This window comes from Oryctolagus cuniculus, chromosome 6 (assembly GCF_051225735.1).
Source record: "Oryctolagus cuniculus isolate XC-2025 breed Fujian yellow rabbit chromosome 6, ASM5122573v1, whole genome shotgun sequence".
Classification (NCBI taxonomy): Eukaryota; Metazoa; Chordata; class Mammalia; order Lagomorpha; family Leporidae; genus Oryctolagus; species Oryctolagus cuniculus.
Genome location: NC_142872.1, coordinates 32,394,549 through 32,416,150, shown reverse-complemented (window position 1 = coordinate 32,416,150; position 21,602 = coordinate 32,394,549). Strand labels below are relative to the sequence as shown.

General features: G+C 43.4%; 1 long non-coding RNA gene across 2 annotated transcripts in view; it reads left to right on the top strand.

Annotated features, from left to right (window-relative positions):
* The window catches only part of LOC103347907 (uncharacterized), a 60,386-nt gene that overhangs the window by 20,487 nt on the left and 18,297 nt on the right, over positions 1–21,602 (top strand). Inside the window, exon 3 of one of the 2 annotated variants that reach the window (XR_016236261.1) lies at positions 2,495–10,786. The exons of the other annotated variant lie outside the window; for it this stretch is intronic. This is a non-coding gene — a long non-coding RNA (uncharacterized LOC103347907). Of the gene's footprint in view, positions 1–2,494; positions 10,787–21,602 lie in introns of those variants that run through there. 2 annotated transcript variants of the gene reach the window in all.

The window sequence follows — 21,602 nt, the reverse complement described above, 5'->3', positions numbered from 1 at the left end:
GCAATTAGTGTGACTGATTACTATTGTTGATCAAAGGGCAGAATAGATCTTGGGGGAAGATAAAGCAGATCATTTATTCAGATGAGTGTCATGTGAACCAGTTCTCTTTTCCCAGAATTATGACTTAGATCGGCTGATGAATGATACTAGTTCACTGGGTTAAAAAATACTGAGAATTACAGGTCACACAATATCTTTAATTAGTCAGCAGCAGTATATTAGCTACCTATGGCTGTGCAGCCATTTGCCACAAACCCAGACAGTTAAAACAGTAAGTTACAAGCTCATGCTTTCTGTAGGACAGGGATAGGATAACTGAACGAGCAATGCAAGGAAGCTTTGTCAAACTGGTGTCCCAGATGGACCTCTGGCACTCAATTCTATTACACCTCCTGGGGACATTTGTGAAATGTGCTTCCAAAGCAGAGACCAGGGCAAGGTTGGGGGGAGGAACATATGATTCCATAGCCCCCACCACCATTGATCAAGGAAGGGGGGAGGCTACAGGGGTCACCTCCCCCACAACTCTGGGTCTTGTATGGTGAAGGCAGAGTGGGTTCCCCTGAGCACTTGGGGCCACAGCATGAGAGAAGCCCTGAGGCCCAACCAGGCCCTCTGCAAGGTGGCCGTCAAGATGTTCCTGGGTTGGAGCTCACCTGGGGTTCAGCTAGAGAAGAATCTGGTTCCAAGCTCAGGTGGCGACAGAATTCAGTCCTTTGTACAATTTCTTCTTGGCTGTCAGTTGCAGGCTCCCTCTAGTTCCCTGCCACAGGGCCCTCTCCATAGGCAGCTTGCATTTGTGCTTTCAAAGTCAGTCAAGGAGTTCCCTTGCAAGGCAGGTTTACACTCACAGGCATGGTAATCACATACATCCTGTAACCTTCCTCCTCTTCAGTTGGTTAGGTCCTCTCCACATTCAATGAGAGGTTACATTATGACCCACACACCAGGAGGACCTATCTCTGTCTGCCATAGTGGCTAAGAGGATCCAGTGGTATAATGTCAACAAGAGCAGGACAAGTGAAATCAGTGCCTAACCTGAACTAGCCCCAATTCAACTTCATGTAGCATCTGTGACCTCAAGAAAGCAGTCAAGGTTTAAAAAAGGTTTTGAAAAAAATTATTTGAGAGAAAGAGGAGGAGGGAGGGAAGGAAGGAAGAAGGTACAGAGAGGGAGAGAAACACTTCTATTCATTGATTCACTTAACAGATGGCTGAGGCTGGGAGTCCAGACCTGAATGCAGGTCTCAAGTGGGTGGCCGGAACCCACAGACTTGAATCATTCCTTGCTGCCTTCCAGTGCACATTAGCAGGAAGCAAGATCAGAAGTGGAGCTAGAACTTGAACAAGGCACTCCAATATAGGTTGATGGCATTGTAATCACTGCACCCAACAGCTATCCAACAGTCAAGTTTTCAAAAACACAATGTACTGCCAATTTATCATATGGTCCAACCCCCTCCTTAACAAAAGTTTCTTCTTGGTATGTAAAACTTATTAATCCCCAATACCATAACTTCTGGTGTTTAGTTTCCCAGATTATGGAACCGAAATTACTTTCAGTTAAGCTGAACACTTTAGTGTTGGGCTCTTTAGCATAACTTAATTAGAGTATTAACAAATTATACAGATAAACACTAGTTCAGTCAAATTGTTGAAACTAAAAAAAATTCCCCCACATCAATTTCTTGGCCCTGGATTTTCCCTTTAATTAGAACTGGAAGAGCCACTGTATAACATGCTTATTTTTAACAAATGTTGTTTGCAGGCACATGTTTATTTTTTCTTTGTTATGCTTACTGTGGTACATTTTGCAGATGTTGAGAGAATATTTCAGGATGTCTTGAAGAGACAATGAAAGATTGTGGTTTAACAACCAAGTCTCTCTCAGCACTGAGGCCAGTTGGGTACAGTTGGCTTGTTGAAGTGTGAGATCCTCAGTTAGTCTTGAAAAGGAATGCGCTCTTGGCAGGCGAGAGCGGTGTACGCTCGTGTGCGCTTCAGTGTCCTTCACGGGTAGCTTTCCCAAAGCTTTACTGGGCTTATTGCATCATTAGTTTTCATCCTGAGAGTGTTTTAGAAGCTCCCAAATGACTGTAGCCTCATTACTGTTTCTGACTGAACAGGTGAAGGGTCCTTAGTGTTTGAACTGTGCAGGGCTGTAGCCTTGTTGCTGTGAGTTGCTGTTGTTGAGTGAACAGTTGTTGGGTCATTGCTGCTGCTAACTGTGAATGGTTACAGAGCCGTGACTGTGTCTAGTGGTAAACAGAGGCGTTAGTGCCTCCATCTGAACACTTGCACAGTTGGTGCTGTTCCTTGCTGTGAACGGATATGGAGTCCTCCCCGCTTCTAACTGTGGAGTGCTTGCTGTGTGGCTGTGTCTGAGGGCGGCCGTCAGGACTGGGTCTGGCTGTGGAGGGTTGTGACTGCCCGTGGGTACTGCTTGAAAGCAAAGTGCCTCCTCTGTGCCTTTCCCCTGTCTCTGCGCTTCCAGCCACTCTCTGCGAGGAACTCGGCTCCGTGGCATCGCCTAGGCCCAAGGTTCCACACCGGTGTCGCAGCTCATTCTGACTACAAACCACTTCGTCTCCCAAGATTGTCTGCATGCGGGTGAATCGTCTGTCCTGAGCATGGGAACTGCCATGTTTCTTCTGAAGCCCAGAGGAGACTTAATGACCCTACAAAATTCCAGACCCATCAGTGAACTTTTCTAATCCTTCAAGTGAGATCGCAACCCTGTTCTGACCCAGGCCTGGAAGCTGATGCTTCCCTACCTAAAAGCTTTAAAATGGGTGACTTTTAAGCACACAGGAAAACCAGTTTGTCTTAGGAAAATGGGATTGGTTATCACTATATTATTAAGCACTCCAAATCACTCTTAGGCCCAGCCAGTTAAGCACCCAAATTATTTTTCAATATGCTTAATTTTTTTCCCAATCCCAAGTAGAGCTTAAAAGAGAGAAGTCTTTTTATTAAAAATTGTATTTTTCATTATGTACAAAAAACAAAGATTTGCCTCCTGCAGTGCCCTGGTTGCAGTTTTGCGTGTGCAACGTGTTATAATACTGTTAGCTGTGCTTCTATTCATATTTTGAGTCATATCAACATACGTTGTCTGATGCACATCTATTGAGTAGGAGGTATCAGGCACTGTGGAGACAGTTGTGGGAAGCCCTTTGCTTCAAAGAGCCTCCATTCTACAAACACTCATGACTCTGACCTTCTTAAGTCTCTCAGAGGATTCCATTATTCTTGAAATGAGATGCACCTCCTAACCAAAGCTCCTAAAGTTCTTTATCAAGTCACCACTGCCTGTACGTTAGGAGCTGCAGCAGTTCACATCAGTGCTGTATTTCCATTTGACAGGTGCAGAAACGGAGGCCCAGAGAGGTTAAATAAGCTTGAGAACAATTCCCAGGGAGCAGAGTCATTGTGTCCTTTATCCTTGACCTTCTTTCAGTTGCCTAAGCTGCCATCCCATAATATAACTCCACATTTCACTGATTTGAAGAGGAATCACTCAAAACACATATTTTATGAAACCAGGATAGTGTAGCAGCCTCAACTGGGAAGAAGCAGGTCCTGCTTCTGGTTCTACCAGTTGCTAGCTGTGTCATTCTGTACAACTTGCTTTATCTTGTTTTCTTCACTTTCCAAATGATGGCAGTCAACTAATGATGTCAAGGCGCTGGTTCCCAAATCTCTTCTGAGCAGTCAGGGGTGGCTGCAGGGGATGAGACTGTGTCTGCAGACTGGCAGCGAACATTCATTCCCACCTCATAGACAGCACAAGGCCCTGTGTGAAGAAGGCTTTGTCCACTTTTTTGACCCTAGAGCGCTTAGTTATGTCCAATGGAGCAAGTGTCCCCTAGAAAATAAGTTGGGAAGATGATCTTCCATATTCTATTTTGACTGAAATTTGATCGTCGACATTTTCAGAAATGAAATGTTTCATGCCTTCAACCCATTCTTCTTTCCTTGTGATTTTACGCCCTACTCGGGAGTGAACACAGTAGGCAGCTAATAAAGGCTGTTGACTGATCTATTCACTTCTTAAGGTTAATGTATTCTATTTTTTTTATTTTATTTTTTTTTTATTTTTTTTTTGACAGGCAGAGTGGACAGTGAGAGAGAGAGACAGAGAGAAAGGTCTTCCTTTGCCGTTGGTTCACCCTCCAATGGCCGCCACGGCTGGCGCGCTGCGGCCAGCGCACCGCGCTGATCCGATGGCAGGAGCCAGGAGCCAGGTGCTTTTCCTGGTCTCCCATGGGGTGCAGGGCCCAAGCACCTGGGCCATCCTCCACTGCACTCCCTAGCCACAGCAGAGGGCTGGCCTGGAAGAGGGGCAACCGGGACAGAATCCGGTGCCCCGACCGGGACTAGAACCCGGTGTGCCGGCGCTGCTAGGCGGAGGATTAGCCTAGTGAGCCGCGGCGCCGGCCGGTTAATGTATTCTAAACAGGCCTTATTTCATGTTCGGCAAAATTTAGTCTAACATGGAACAGTTCTGGGGCCGGAAGCATTGTGCTCCGGGAACTGGGTGAAAACCACCAACTCTGTCTAAAGCCAGCCAAAGAGGTCCCAGATGACATTTCAGGGCCATTTGGCTCAGAGTTTCAATCAAAGTCAAAGACAAAAGACAAGTTCTGTCTCTGGTTAGCTGACTTCTGATGTGGCCGGCTGCCTGAGTCTGTTCGATCAGGAGTCAAAGCATTTGGTCTTGGGTGTGACTGAGCAGGCGCTCAGTTGGCACAGCCATTTTATTCATCCTCCCTCTAGTAGCCTTCAAGATATGTTGGCTCTGCCAGATTCGCCCAGGGAGAAAATCCTGTTTTTCATCCCTAGAATGCCACTTGGTGTCTACTTCGGCAGTAAATTACCAAAAGCCACCCTCATGGTTTGAAAGAGCTTATTCACAATGAAAGTGCCAAAGAGTTTCCCAGGAACTAACTGGACTCTTGGAAACAAAGCAACTTTAATACCCAAAAGAATAAATATACAGAAATAGACTTTTAGAAAGGACAATTGTTTTTTAATAAACTATCTTAAAATAGCATTGTTTTCATCTTTGGAAAATGTGTGTGTCCAAGTGATTTAATATTGTAATAAAACTTTTTTTTACAATACACCAAAAACATAAAAATGCATAATACTGTAGGATCTATATAATTCTTCCTGCACCTATTAAAATGTTTCTTTCATTTTATGCTAAAAATAAAGTCTTATGTAGATGATTTGGTGAGAGAACACTCTTATTACCATACGTTTTATAACTAAGAACACCTAGGGAAATGTTTTTGTTTCTTCCTACTTTTCTAAGTGCAAGTAAATTGTCAACAACAGACTCCCCTTCTGAGCAAATTGTGAAAATGTCAAGTGTGACGTGGCAGTACGTAGCTGGAAGCTGTGGCTTAGATCAATAATCAAGAGCACAGGACCAGGGTGTGGGCCACAGCTCTGCCTGTTACTAGCTATGAATGTTTCTGTTTCATGGTCTCTCCCCTGCCAGGTAAGTATGAACGTTTCTTTTTCAATCATTGAATCTCCGTTTTCTTATCTGTAAACAGGAAGTAGAACTTTTCATAGGTTGTTTGAAAACCAAAAAGTTGCAGTCCATAAAATTCTTATCCTATGCCTGTCACATAATAAACAGGTAATAAATGGTTATTATTTTATGGAGATAGTCGTTTTTAGTTTATTTGACAGGAAGACCAATGGTAAGGTTGACGTACCAGCACCATTGCCTAGGCCTCTCTTGGTCCCAACCCTCTTTCACTTCATCTGTAGCAACCCTAGGCCTTCCATTCATCAGTAATGATGCCTCTCTGAAAGCTCACGCTCTGAAACTTCTAGAATAGCTTTGTTCATGTATCACTCCTTCAAATTGGCAAGTGGGCAAATTGGATTGCATGGGCTACCCTGAACATATGACTGGAAAGGAAGATAGCGGGATCTTCCAATCAATTAAGCCACATCTACAGTGGGGTGAGTTTTCCAGGCTCACCTGGGCTACGTTGAAGATGGGTGAGTCTCCTTCAGAAAATGAGCACTGTGCTAGGAAGGAGGAAGTGTGGCTGGCTACTAGCTAGACAACAACAATGTCCACTCTACTAGTGCTTCAACAACTCGCAAGCAAATCATCTGGGGCCTTACTAAAATGTCAGCTATAATTTGATTGTTTCAGGATAGGGCCTGAGATCATGCATTTCTGACAAACACTCAGGTGATGCGTTCTGGTACCCTTACTTTGAGCAGCAAGATAGACTACCAACAAATAGCAACACCAACAATCTAGAACCAGCAGCTTTTAACTGCTAGAAAGCTGGTTGAGATTAGTGGCTAAGGAACACATTGCACCTCAATCCCTAACTGATCTGTAAATAGGTTCTGTTTTATTAACTAAATTTGCCGTTTCTGTTCCTCTGTAAATTGGGTGACATAGTGCCTACCACTCCATAGTCCATACTGAGAATTCTGGATAACTCAATTCAACAAGTATTCAGTTCAACCTAATGCCTCTATCACACATTATACTTGGTCTTCAGGTTAAAATGACATAAACCAGGGCTTGATAAACTTCCTAAAGGAAGTTCCTAATGGACATTTGTATTTGCCTTATGTAAATGTGAAGAAGGAAGAATAGTGCATACACGCTTTGGAGTTAAATCCCCAATTCTCAAAAGTACAAACTCTTACCTGGGCCTACTTTTTTCATCTGTACGCTAGGGATAAGGACCACACCTATACTTGATGTGAGGATCATGAATACAAAGCTTGTAACCATGGGCATGCCTGTTAAACACTAAGCACAAAGTAACTACTGACCTGTCAGTTTCCCACCCACCCCCTATCAAAAAAAAATACTCTTAAAAATTGAGTAATAATTTGAAGTTAAGACATGTTGGAATAGACAACATAGTAAAACCTACTTCTAAGCTTTGAAACAAGCCCAAAGCCAGACAGTTCCCCTTGATTTTCAGAAAATCCAGTAGACAATCATCCAGTGTTTCCTTGAGAATAAAACTTCAGGGTGCTTACTCATTTTTTTTCCCAAAGGAACTAAGCATAGAAGTTCCTAAAAGCAGTTGATGGTTTGAGTGCAAAGTCTGCTTTCCAGACGGCATTCCATGGACAATGTCTTACTTAACACCCTTGCATGTAGGAAAATTCCTTGCATTACCTTTGTCTGTGGGTCCTCTCTGGGAGGCTGTCCTCAATTTATGAGGCCTCAATTTGTGGGAGTAGATACAGAAACACAAAAGCAAGTCACCAGCTGGCCTCTGGTCCGGCTTCTAATGGGCGGCAGAGTTGGCTGCCACTGCTTCTTTAAGGCTCCCCTTGAACTGCCATCGTGGCTTAGGACATTGTCCTGCTCTGTTCTGCAAGGTTTGGTCTATCAAGAAGTGTCTACCTAGCAGTGGCTTAATGAAGCGCATCTCATTAGCTTCTGCAGATCTTAAACACTGTCTTGGAGTGCAGCTGATTCTGCTGGTTGGAAAGGACAGAAAATAGAATGCAAAGGCAAGTTCAGGGAAAAGTTGAATGTGCTGGGTTGTCTCAGTGGAAAATCCAGCAATGAGGGGGTTTCAGGTGTTTGAATGATGTCAGCATGGCTGCTGCTTCTCTCTCTTCGGACTTCCTCTGAGCATCTTTCATTCCCAGGTACACATGGTGTGAGCTGGCCATCATTGCTGGATGGCACACAAACTGTCAGAGGGATCAGAGTCCCCTGCTGACCACTGCTGCCCTGAGCCGAGTGAACAGCGTCCCTTTCCAAACCAATCCGCAGGGCTAGCAGAAGGTGATGCTCAGGTGCACGTAGGCCTGGGCAGGGTGTGCACCCCATTGATCCACTTGTAGCGGGGTCAGTTCTGCTGAGGCCCTCAATCTAAGAGTTGAGAAAGTTACCTCCTAACAGGGAAAATGCTGATGCTATTTCTGAAAAGCATTGAGTAGCCAAGAAAGAGGCTAAGGAAAATCATTTGGCAAGCAGCCCACCAGGGGCTGGAGGGCACAAACGCATCTGTGAGTTTCTCGTGTCAAGTCGTTCATCAGTAATGTGCTGTCCTCATTCCCACTTCTTAGAATTTTGGGCCAGCGCACAGAGCCGGCCACAGACTAAAATTAGAGCTTTGTGGGTGAGCCTGGCTTCGGGGGATGGGAAAGAGCACATTAGTGGTCAATGTGGGAGTAGAATTCTCACCTCAGTGCTTTTGAAGTTGTTTTCTGTAATTTGAGAGGAAAACTTCCAGGAAAGTGAGGCCATTGAGAAAGGAGGGAGGCAGGAGTGTGGACTTGTCACACCCTGTATTGTGCCGTGGAAACCCAGAGGCAGCAAGTCTCAGATTTTCCATAGTTCAATGTTCTGTCCAGACTACACAAACAAGATGCCACAGCGCCACGACCAGAAAACAGGTGCAGAATTGTTTTCATGGTCACAGAGGGGATGGCTTTGACCCCTGACAACCAGTGACACCTATTTGTAAGTGTCACCATCTCCACAAAGTGTTTTGTTGTCCTATCCATTGTGATCTTTGTTGTTTTAGTAGTTCATGGGCTTATAGTTAGACAGTTTTATTTATTGAGTTTGTGCTTGTCAATTTTCATGCCAGGAGCTTCATACATCAAGTAAAGCTTACGATGAATCTGTCAAATTGGTATGATTTCCATTTTACAGAGCAGAAATCTCAGCGAAGTCAAGAAACATGCCCACAGATAAAGAACATTAAGTGTTAAAATTAGTTTCCAGACAACTTAGAGGCATAACCACCATGCTATCCGGTCATGCTTGCCCATATCCCAACATAGAATGGCAGCTCATGGTTACTGACCCCGCTGTTGCACTGTCAGTATCACACTGGATCATTATATCTTTAGAGGCATCGTCTCCTTAGCATTTGTGGTAACTCTGTGATACGCACTCTAACAATATCCCCACTGTACAAATGAGGAGATGGAGGCTGGCAGCAGCTCAGTAGTTCACTAAGAGTTACACCGTCTGAGTCCCAAATCTGGCACCCAAGTTCATGCACAACCGTGAGCCTGTACTGTCTGTGCCCTTTAAACCTCATCTCACTATGTTACACTTGCCTGTTTGGATGCCAGCTGTCCCAGACAGGCTGTGAGACCCTAGAGAGCAAGGACTTGGCCTTAATCACCTCATCCACGACAAGGTCTTAGTAAATGTCTTAGTCATTTGTTTCATTGGTGCCAAATTTAACATTTAACACAGAAAAGGTGAATGAAAGAACAAGAGGATATGAATGACGACAACTGTGGTTAAAAGAAAAAGGTTATATTAGAAAACTTAAAAGAACAAATCACCTGTCTCTGTGAACTGGAAATCATGTAATTGGTCTCTTTGAAGGTTGAACCCATGGTCTATACTTTGCAAAAGTCAATTCAATCCAAGTGACTTCATATCAAAATCGAAATGACTTGGCCTTGGCCAGGCTGCACAAATGCTAGAGGACTTCTGTCACTTCCCTGTCACTATAATAGCTCTTTTTAAAAATAAACACTCAGGTGTTATATAAATTCAGCTAAACAGCAAGACTTGACCCTCACGCCTGTTTTTTTCTAGTCTAGTCTTGGCTGGAGCTCAGTACCCCTGACCTTTTGCATTTCTTTCTACAGTAACTTCACAGGTATCACAGAAAATGCTATTCACATCACAACTAGCCCAATCTCCTGAGAACCAGGACCTAAGCTGCCTCAGGGCCAGGTATTAAATATGTGTGGAACTGATAGAAAACCAAAGAAACAAATATACTATTTCCCAGTGGGAGAGTTTCTTCCAAAACAGGTTTATTATAAACCCTGAAGCTGACAATTAAAGCAGGTTGTGGTTTCTAGCCAGCTGGAAGGTAAAGAATTGAAATAACTGGAGATGCATTTGCAAAGAACCTGTTTGGGAACCCTGGGTGAGCCCAATATAGTATCAAGTCCCTGCTTGCAAAACTCAGTGGGAACAAGACTATGTTCAAACAGTTGTGGTTTCTTCGAGCTCAGAAGACAGCTGTCAAAAACGATTCACAAGAGGGGCCAAGCGCATTGTGTTCATTGCCTAAAAGCATCTATGTACAGGTGGGAATGAAATACTCAACCCACTGTAGAACAATAGATGGTATTTGCGTTAAATTGAGAGAACAAGCCTGTTGTAGATCATAGTCCACCAACAACCACCTGCATCCCAATGGGCAGATGTGTTCACCTCGCTTCCCTAGTCACCTCCACCTTTCCCACTGATTGTCTGCATGTTCTGTGACCGACACAGATCATTCTGCAGGGATTCTGTCCTGTGGCTGACACTCTTGGCTCCTTGGTGCTCAACCTTTTCTGAACTATTTCCTTGCTGGCAGAGTCCTGACTTTGTTAGGGCATTCATTCCCCATGGCTGGATGCACAGTCTCCCAGGTGATGAATGTTCATCTAAGCCATGTATGGCAAGTCCATTCTCCTTGCCAGACATTGGTATAAATGCATACCAGGAGCCAGCATCGTGGCGTAGCAGGTAAAGCCTCAGCTTGCAATGCTGGCATCCTATATGGGTGCAGGTTCCTGTCCCGGCTGCTCCACTTCCAATCGGGCTCCCTGCTAATGGCCTGGGAAAAGCAGCAGAGGATGGCCCAAAGTGCTTGGGCCCCTGCTACCCTCATGGGACACCTGGAGGAAGATTCTGGTTCCTGGATTTGGCCTGAACCCAGTGCTGGCTTTTGTGGCCATCTGGCGGATTGGAGATCTCCCTCTCCCTCTGCCTCTCCCTCTGCCTCTCCCTCTGCCTCTCCCTCTGCCTCTCCCTCTCCCTCTCCCTCTCCCTCTCCCTCTCCCTCCCCCCCCCTTCTCTGTATATAAGGTATGAGATATAAGCTGTGAGCTTTGGAGGAATGTTTTTCCCTAATGAAAAGATACATAGGAGGGGCGCCGCGGCTCAATAGGCTAATCCTCCGCCTAGCGGCGCCGGCACACCGGGTTCTAGTCCTGGTTGGGACACCGGATCCTGTCCCGGTTGCCCCTCTTCCAGGCCAGCTCTCTGCTGTGGCCCAGGAGTGCAGTGGAGGATGGCCCAAGTGCTTGGGCCCTGCATCCCATGGGAGACCAGGATAAGCACCTGGCTCCTGCCATCCGATAAGTGCGGTGCGCTGGCTGCAGCGTGCCGGCCACAGCAGCCATTGGAGGGTGAACCAACGGCAAAGGAAGACCTTTCTCTCTGTCTCTCTCTCTCACTGTCCACTCTGCCTGTTAAAAAAAAGATACATAGAAGGGAATACCAAACTTATTCTATTGCTAAATATTCTGCATTGGGTCTGCATTACCCCCCGTAGCCATTGCTGCCATGAGAGTTCTCCCTGCACCCTGAGGGCAGCAGAGTACAAAGATAGCAAGTACCCGGGATGACAGTGCCATACTGCTGAAATAATCATACTCAGAGACTTCCTCCTGGGTGAGACAACTCTTGATGTGATTAGGCCATCTTTAGCTGGGTAATTTGTTGCTCACTTGTTAAAGGCAAATCTGATCCGTGTTTCAAGACAGATTTTTATTTTACTAAATATTCTTGTTTTAGCAATTGTGCTTAGTGTCTTTTAAGAAAGTGAAACCAGCATGTTCATTGGTTCTGCAAGAACCAAATGCAACATGCAGAAACCCATCAAGGGTACATGGTCTAAAACCTGGCTTGATAAACCTTTTCGGTAAAAAGTCAGATAATAAATATTTTCAGCTGTATGAGCCAGAGGACCTCCAGTGCAGCCATGCAACTCTGCCATTGCAGTGCAAACGACTTCATAGGTAATACAACGATGGTGAGCCTAGTCGTGTTTTGGTGAAACTTATTTACAAAAATGGGGAGTGGGCCATATATGGCCTGCAGCCAAGAGTTTGCCAGCCATGGTCTAGAGTTGCTCAAAAATACATCCCTGTACTGTGGAAAACTCGGATGGCTTCCTTGTAAGTCTTGGGCCTTGTCTATCTTTCTGACTTCATTTTACATCACTCTGATGGCAACCACCATGGCTTCTTTTGGTTTACCTGCCAGGCTTCACCCACACCTCAACATACCCCTACCCCATCTTCAGGGCTTTGTATTTGATACTCTCTCTTGCAGGCTCTTGGCATGGCTGTCTTTTTCTCATGGTTCAGGATTTAGCAACAATGCCATCTTCTGAAAGTGTTGAATGTGAATACCTCACTATCTCCTGGTCACTTCCCCACCCACTTATCTGCTTTATTTTTTTTTTTCTTTATCTTAACAATATCCACTTCCCTATTATCAACCTTTGACCCTATTAGAAGTTAGGAGAACAAGGACCTTGATGATCTTGGTTGACATTTTATTCCTCAAATTCAGCAATGAAGTAAATAGTAAATATTTGTTGAGTGATGAATGAATGAAATTCTTGTGGCCATTTGTTTGCTCCAAGGAAGTTTTATGGAGTTTCAGAATATGTTCCATGAGACATAGATCTTATGTAATCCTACAGTACAGGCTTACTACAGAAGCTCATTCATGACTTCCTCGGAGATAAACTTGACTTAGCTACAGTAAAATATGTTCTCCCAAACACATAGTCATATGACCTATGAAAGTGCTACTAATTATTAACCACTTTAACTAAGGCTGGTAGTTAGTTAAAGAAGCAGGGACGGGTGCCTCCCTATTTGGGCAACTGACCAAATGGCTCTGGACCAACTAAAGAGGCTGCTCATCAAGTTGTGTGCTTGCTCCAGACTCCCTTTCTACGAAAAATCAAAGCAGGTATCTCTTGTCCAGGGACAGGTCAAGGTCTGTGTGCACATCTGCTCAAAGCTGGAGTTGTGTTTCGCAGCCAGGAAATGCCTGCTTCTCTGAGTGGCACAAACAAAGGAGAGGCGACCCCACACCTGCTGATTGTCCAGCAGGAGCCTGACGTGGGTAGGGACAACAGGTAGTCCTCTGCTTCTCCATATACTGATTGACAAAGCCCAAAACACAGCTCTGTAGAATCCAGCACAATGAGGGCAGAGAGCAGGGGCCAGGGCTGGGGAGTCCGTGTGGGGCTTTTTCCTGTTATGGGTTAATAGTAGATTTTTCCAAGCTGTGGATCACCCTCTTAAGGGATGAGTCATCCCCAACCTTGACATTCGCCTGCCTGGCCGTGGGCCACTTGCCCGGACTTTTTAAGACCAGGAAATCTGGTCAAAGTATGACCTCTGGCACTTGACTAACTTTTTTTTTTTTTAAGTTCTCACATGGAAGCCTGTTACTCTGCTGTGAACCCCACTCCCACCCCCCAAATATTCCTTTTAAAACCCCCAAGGGATAGGGTAGGAAACGAAACTGTCCTCAACAAAGGGAAGAATCCCACAGAAGGAAACGAGAATGACAAACCTCTCAGAAATGCTTTTCCTTTTGTTGAACTAGAACTCACTGTCCTGAGGGTCATTCTCAAGTCTTCTTTCAATTTCTGCTGTCACCCTTCTCAGGAGAGTGCTGAACCTCTTTGTCGCTCAGAAAGTGAGATCAGTCGATGTATCCATGAACCTTGATCATTTCAGCTGACCACAGCTAAGCCTCCTGTTTACGTAACAGACGTTTTAAGGCACAGTGGAAAAGGCTGACTATTTTGGTCCAGCCCTGGCTCCAGCAGAGGGAGCCAGCAAAAGCGCCTGTGCGATAACCTTAAAGGGAGCCAGGAGCCAGGTGGGAGCTGCACGCTTTTGAGGGTAGCTACTCCTAGTTCCTGCCAAGTATGACCACACCAGAATGCAGATCCGCAGTTTCCAGATCGTTCCATTTTTCAAGAACAAATCGAGAAACCTGGATTACACTTTCAGTTTTTAACTAGTAGAAAAAAAAAAGGGACCCTGCCAAATGTGTCTGCAGAGGTGGATGCAGCCTTTGTGTTGCACTTCAGAGCCACTGTGCAGTAGGCACATAAGCCCTTGGGGCAGCCCAGGGCCTGGCATGGCCACCGGGAATATCACCATCCTCTTCCAGGTTTGCTGCGAGTTCCTAGCACACCCAGAGCAGCGGACACTAAGGCTTCGGAGTTCACCGCCAAGGACTTCGCTGCTTTGCTCATTTCCCAAACTTTGTGGCACACAGAGCAGAGAGCAGAGCACAAAAATGAGGCTAACTTTGTGAGATTCTCAACCTCTTTTCTCTCCGAGTTGACACCCTGGAGGTGAGAAAGATGCAAACCTGATTGTGTTCAATGAAGAATGTTGCTCACCATCATATGGAAATGGCAGGATTACTTGGTCTGAGTTTAGACTGCATCTCAAATCTGCCGTTTTTTCTTCTTAGACCCTTATAAAACATGAACTCCAACTTGATGTATTTTTTAGATGTTTATTTATTTGAAAGAGTTATTGAAAGAGTTATTATTTATTGAAAGAGAGAGAGGGAGAGGCAGAGGGAGGGAGGGAGAGGGAGGGAGGGAGGGAGGGAGGTCTTCCACCTGCTGGTTCACTCCCCAGTTGGCCGCAGCGGCCGGAGTTGCACCAATCCAAAGCCAGGAGCCAGGAGCTTCTTCAGGGTCTCCCACGCAGGTGCAGGGGCCCAAATACTTGGGCCTTCTTCTACTGCTTTCCCAAGTTATAACAGAGAGCTGGAGCGGAAGTGGAGCATCCTGGTCTCAAACCAGCGCCCATATGGGATGTCGGCACTGTAGGCGGCGGCCCGCTACACCACAGGCCCCAGTTGATACATGTTTTGTTTTTCCAGTCTTATTCCTGGGGCACTCCCAGAGCTAGAGGCATAGCAGAAAAATGGAGACACAGGCTGTCTATTTGTAAAGCACAAGATTTTGTTAGTTAGAAAGGTGTGTTTGTTTTCATTAATTTTCTTTTAAAGTGCTATGATCTAAATTAAAGAAAAATGAGTTTTGTAAAATGAAGAACTTAAGGTTAAAAACTTTTATGTAGAGTAGGAGCAAGTTCACAGTCAGTAAACCTCTGTTTCCAACTCATTCTCCTCTCTCAGCGCTCTCTCTGCTTCTTCTCAGTGTTCCCAGTGGAGTTCCCTGCAGCTAAGTCCCTTAAGAAATGCCGCATTTACCATGGAGGGCTCCCTGTAGATTCCTTCACATTTACAGTTCCTCCAGCAATTCCTGGAGGCCCCAGAGTCACACACTAGTACTGTTGTGCTTATTTGACCTCTATGCCAGTTCCCCAACCGCCGGAGTTCCAGCTGTCACGCTCTTGGCAAATGTTTTCATCAACATGTAGTCACTGTACATATTTATGGGTTACAATGTGACTTTCAATCCATAAACATGGTGTGCAATAATCAGATCATGGGAGTTGGCCTGTTTATCATGTCAGACATTTATCATTTCTTTGTGATGGAAACATACACGGTCCTTTCTACTAGCTCTTTGGAAAGAATTAGTTTCGGGGGTCAGCCATAGTTAGCCTACTGTACCATAGCTGTTAGAAGTTATTCCTGCTAATCTGGAAAACATTATGCTGAGTGAATTAAGCCAGTCCCAAAGGGACAAATATCATATGTTCTCCCCGATCGGTGACAACTAACTGAGCACCAAAAAGGAAACCTGTTAAAATGAAATGAACACTATGAGAAATGGTGACTGGATCAGCCCTTGCCCTGACTGTTGATGAACAACTTAATATGTTATCCCTCTTAGTATTTTCTTTGTTTGTTCTACTTAATATTTTTGGTTGAATTCTGTAATCAATACAGAGTTATTCTTAAGTGTTGAAACTTAACTGAAAAGTGATCACTGTTAAATATAAGAATGGGAATAAAAGAGGGAAGAGATGTACAATTTGGGACATGCTCAAGCTGACTTGCCCCAAACAGTAGAGTTAGAAACATACCAGGGGATTCCAATTCAATCACATCAAGGCGGCATGTACCAATGCCATCTCACTAGTCCAAGTGATCAATTTCTGTTCACAATTGATCATAATGATAGGACTAAGAGTCAAAGGGATCACATAAACAAGACTAGTGTCTGCAAATACTAACCAATAGAATAAAAAAGGGAGAGAACGATCCAACATGAGAAGCGAGATACACAGCAGACTCATAGAATGGCAGATGTCCTAAACAGCACTCTGGCCTCAGAATCAGCCCTTAAGGCATGCGGATCTGGCTGAAAAGCCCATGAGAGTATTTCAGGCATGGAAAGCCAAGACACTCTGGCAAAAAAAAAAAAAAAAAAAAAAAAAAAAAAAAAAAAAAAAACCAACAACAGCTAAATGAAAGATCTCTACGAGTGAGATCCTAGTGGAAAGAACAGGTCATCAAAGAAGGAGGTACCTTTCTCTGAAGGGAGGAGAGAACTTCCACTTTGACTATGACCTTGTCTAAATATGATCAGAGTCGGTGAACTCAAAAGGGTTCCATAACCTTGGCAACTCATGACAAGAGCCTAGCGTGATTACAGATGTCATAAACAAGAGTGTCAATTTGTTAAGTCAACAACAGGAGTCACTGTGCACTTACTCCTCATGTAGGATCTCTGTCCTTAATGTGCTGTACATTGTGATTTAATGCTATAACTAGTACTCAAACAGTATTTTTCACTTTGTGTTTCTATGTGGGTGCAAACTGCTGAAACCTTTACTTAATATATGCTAAACTGATCTTCTGTATATAAAGAGAAATTGAAAATGAATCTTGATGTGAATGGAAGGGGAGAGGGAGCGGGAAAGGGGAGGGTTGCGGGTGGCAGGGATTTTATGGGGGGGGCGGGGAAGCCATTGTAATCCATAAGCTGTACTTTGGAAATTTATATTCATTAAATAAAAGTTAAAAAAAGAAGAAGCAGCTATTCCTCCTCCCTGGTTGCACCCTGGTTCCTGTTAACCATCGTCTGCAGTTGCTTTGAGACCTCTCAGATCCATTGGGCAATCCCGCTCCAGGGCACCATTGTTTAGAGCTGGTTGAACATTGCTTCCTGTGTTGTGATGTAGCTTTTGCTATGGGTTACGTAGCCTCTTCTAGACATATTTTAAGTTATTCTTTTAAGTATTTCTTTCATTAAAATATGGAAATTTAGACAGTGGAAAATGGAGTTAAAGATTTTTAACTATATCCAGAGCTACCCCCGGTAGGTATCTCAACTTCTTGTCTTAAGACAATTAAACTAGGCAGGCGCTTTCTTGTTTCTGTGACAGTATCTATTGGACAATACACCACTGATTTAATTTGTACTCCTATAACTTAATGAGACTGGTTCTTTCTTGCCATTTTGTCTTGTTTTAAATGTCACCGCCTCAAATACACCTCCCTGATCACTTTCTGAAGTACTCAATGCCCCGTGACCGCCATATGCTGCACACTGTCATGGCTCCTGTTGCGATTTATTCTTAGAATTCAGTGCTCCCTGAAGTTCTCTGTGTGTCAGCTTGTGCATTAGCACTTCCCACTAGAACACAAACTCAGGAGAGCCAGGAACTCCCTGTCGTGTTCGAGGCTACATCGTCAGAACCTACAATACTGCTGCTTCTCTGTTTTAAAGACCTGCAAACATGATAGCACATTAAAAGAAAACAATCTATCCGTGTGCAGGAGCGGGAAGAAGCGGAGTGAAGAGAACTGTAAGGAGGCAGGGGTTGGTGCTAGACAATGTGAGTTGGGTGCTGATGTGATTTTGGTTGATGACTCTCTTCCCAGGCCTGCAGGGTCCCAGCCGGTCCACCTCCACGTGGTCTACACCCTCACTCTGCTCAGTACCCTTCTGTTTAGATGGTGCCGATCCTGGCTGTGGTCTGAGGATCATGGATGGAAATCTGTTTTCCATCCCGTCAAGAGATGAAAGCGTCAATTCCTTCCTTTAACCCCATCTGTTCAGAGATAACTGCTGTTAACATTTCAGTAAACTTCTAAATTTGTTTCTAAACTTTTTAAACAGACTTTGCGATTGGACTAATCCAAATAGAGCCTGAAGTCCCGGGCAAGCTAATAAAATCGACTTCATGTTACGGTTGCTTGGCAATCGCCTGTTTGACCCACCAAAGATTTTTCTAAATAGAAAAAATCAAGTCAATAATGTGAAAAGAAATACAGAGACTGAGTGGAAAACTGGCAGAGAAGTTCCTATTAATTTAGATTTTTAATATTTCTTATCCTCTGTGTCTTATTACAGATGACATTTATGTGATTAAAAACAGGTTATTTCCTAGTAGCCCATCTTCTCCTATTATATATTTCTCAGCTGAATGCATTAATTCTCCGCTTGTGTCACACAAGTCGGTGACTGTGGAAACAATTATAATGTCATTGAGCGCTGTGGCTTGAGGAGAGAAATAACCAGCAGGCTCTAGAGCCGTCAGCTGCAAGGGCTCAGTGTGCTGATGGATCTCATTAAGAAGAAAAGAAAGGGGGCAGGGTAAGGCTGTGAGCCGAACCACAGTGTAAGTGGCTTGAGCCCTTTGTGTGAGCATCTCTGTAACTCCAGGCCAAGTAGCCACAGAGAAACCAAATGGAGAGGCTCAAACTCCCACCAAATCTTTGAAGTGAATAAGGGGTAATTTTGGCAAACGGGTTCATGCACCAGATCAATTTCTGAGAACTAAATACTATCAAAGTGAAATAACTCATTTATTTTACAGTTCTGGGTCTGGTAACTGTGGAATAAGTAAACTATGTCTAAATGGCTGTATCTAAGTTGCTTATCAATGAGGAGAAAAATGATCCTCTTGAGCAGAATGGCTTACATGCGTCCTCAGTTTCTTCTCGGTAATAGGGCTTCCTGAAGTATCCCAGCTTTCCATGTTTACAACACATGCCCAGAGGTCTCCTGCTTCTGGGAATGCAGGCATCAGACTCTACTGAATAACTCACCTGCAGAAAATAACTCTAAGCCTTGACACAGTGTCAAAAGCTGGAGATACTGGAGAACCAACAGGAAAAGACGAAGTTGGCGTGGAGTTCACAAGGAAAAGGCAGAAGATGAACTGAGCAGAGTGAGTTCACATGTTCATGGCTTACAGCATGAAGCTAAGTGCAACTGGTGCACTGCAGCGAAAGTAGTGGGGAGACTTGTGGAAAAACATAAAAAACAAAAACCTCAATCTGTCCAGCCAGGGGAACCAAGGTGCATTTTAAAAAGCGGAGAAATCACCAAAAAGAAAGATTTAGAGAGGACATTCCCAAATTCTGTCCACCCATATCACTGACTCTTAAGCCAAGTATTTGTAGTATAGGCTTAAAGCAACTAAGCTAAAAACAAAATAGGGTAATTAAGACTGCAGCAGCCACCCAAGAAACAGTTTGAAATTTAAGTCCATATGATAACTGCCAGCTAAAATGAAAGGAACAGCACTTGTTAGAGGTAAATAATAGCATCCAGAATGTCCACTATTTAGTATTCAAAATGAATGCAATCCAAAATTACCCAACATACAAAGACTCCCAAAAATAGACACGTTCTCAAGAGAAAAGAAAATCCATTGAGTCTGACCTCAGGTTGAACCAGCTGTTAAAAGATAAGAATTTTTATCATGGTTATCATAACTATCCTAAATGATGCACTAGGTGAATAAAAATATATACAATCTCAAAGAAACAGAGACAATAAAAAACCAAATGAAATGTCTAGAACATAAAAATACAATATTCAAAGTAAACTATTCCCTGGATAGAGTTAATTGTTGAACGGAGATATGAAAGGAAATAGCAGGTAAAACTAAAGCTCATAGGAAATTATCCAACATGAATCACAGAGAACAAAAGGCTGAATAAAAAATGAAACTTGTTGGATACTATCCAGTAGTCTAATACATGGGTAATGAGCATATGTAAAAGGCAGAGGAGAGAGAATGACGTAGAGGAAACACGTAAGAACAATAAATTGTGAAACTTGATGAAATACAATGGGCAGATACACAATGATCAATGAAAACCAAGTAGAATCAGTACATAAAAGTACTCATGGAGGCTCATCAGAACCAAACTGTTGAAATTTAATGGTAGAAAGAAACTCCTGAAGGCAGCGAGAGAGAAATGACTCATATCATACAAGGAAGCAGTGATCTGAATACTGATCAATATCTCAACAGAAACTGAAGAGGCCAAAAGAGAATGGAGTGACATCTCTAAAGTGCTGAAACAGAATGCAAACTGTCAAACCAGAACTCATCACCCAGCAAATGTATCCTGTGAAATGAAGACACAGAAAACAAAATGAAAATAAGTTGTCACCAGCAGACCTGAACTTTAAGATAGGCTGAAGGAAGTTGTCCAGGATGAAGCAGAATGCTACCAGATGGAAACTCAAATACTCAGAAAAGAACGAGGACCATTGAAAATAAATATCTCGAAAAATATGAAAGACTGTTTTAAAATTACTGCCTGTCCCTCTTACTTACAAAGTAAATAACTGTTTAAAACAAGAATTATTGAATTGGAATCCCCTGGCACGTTTCTAGCTCTACCTACCAATGCCATGTTATTGTTAAAGTGATCAGTTTGTTCATAATTGATCAAAAAGATAGGCTGAAGTGTCAAAGGGATTGCATAAATAAGACCAGTGTCTGCAAATAATAATTGGTAGAATTAAAAAGGAGAGAATGATCCAACATAGGAAGCGATACACAGCAGACTCATAGAATGGCAGATGCCCTAAACAGCACTCTGGCCTCAGAATCAGCCCTTCAGGCATTCGGATCTGGCTAAAAAGCCCATGAGAGTTTCTCAGGCATAGAAAGCCAAGACATTGTGGCAAAAAGAAAATGACCTATATGAAAGATCTCTGTGAGTGAGATCCCAGTGGAAAGAACAGGCCATCAAAGAAGGAGGTACCTTTCTCTGAAGGGAGGAGAGAACTTCCACTTTGTGGCCTTGTCTAAATAAGGTCAGAGTTGATGAACTCAAGAGGCTTCCATAGCCTTGGCAGCTCATGACAAGAGCCCCAGGTGATTACTGATGTCATAAGAGTGTCAATTGTTAAATCAACAACAGGAGTCACTATGCACCTAATCCCCATGTAGGATCTCTGTCCTTAATGTGTTGTACTATGCGAATTAATGGTAAAACTACTACTCAAACAGTACTTTATTCTTTGAGTGTCTGTGTGGGTACAGTCTGTTGAAATCTTTACTTAGAATATACTAAGTTGATCTTCTGTGTATAACGACAATTGAAGATGAATCTTGATGAAGAATGGGATGGGAGAGGGAGTGGGAGATGGGATGGTTGTGGTGGGGAGGGAGGTTATGGGGGGAAAAGCCTCTATAATTCAAAAGTTGTACTTTGAAAATTTATATTTATTAAATAAAAGTTGGAAAAAAACAAGAATTATTGTCTTGTGGGATTTAATGTAGAAGTTCTTCAAAAAATTTGTGGAAAGATACAATTAAAAATATAAGTTTGATACAAACACATTTTGGAAATTTATGCAGAATTTTTTCATAATATGCCTTGTCTGAATACCACGAAAAAAATTACACTAAAATAAGCTGATACTTTTAATTCCATTTTTCTATAAACTTTTGGAAATACTTTCATAACAACAATCATCATGAAACAAAGGAAGGGAAGGTAAGCATGGACCTATATGAGTATAAAATATCAACAATTTATAAGAAGCAGTAAAATTTTAAACGCATATGGACAGAAGGACGCTTAAGAGGTACGTTACAATCCTGGG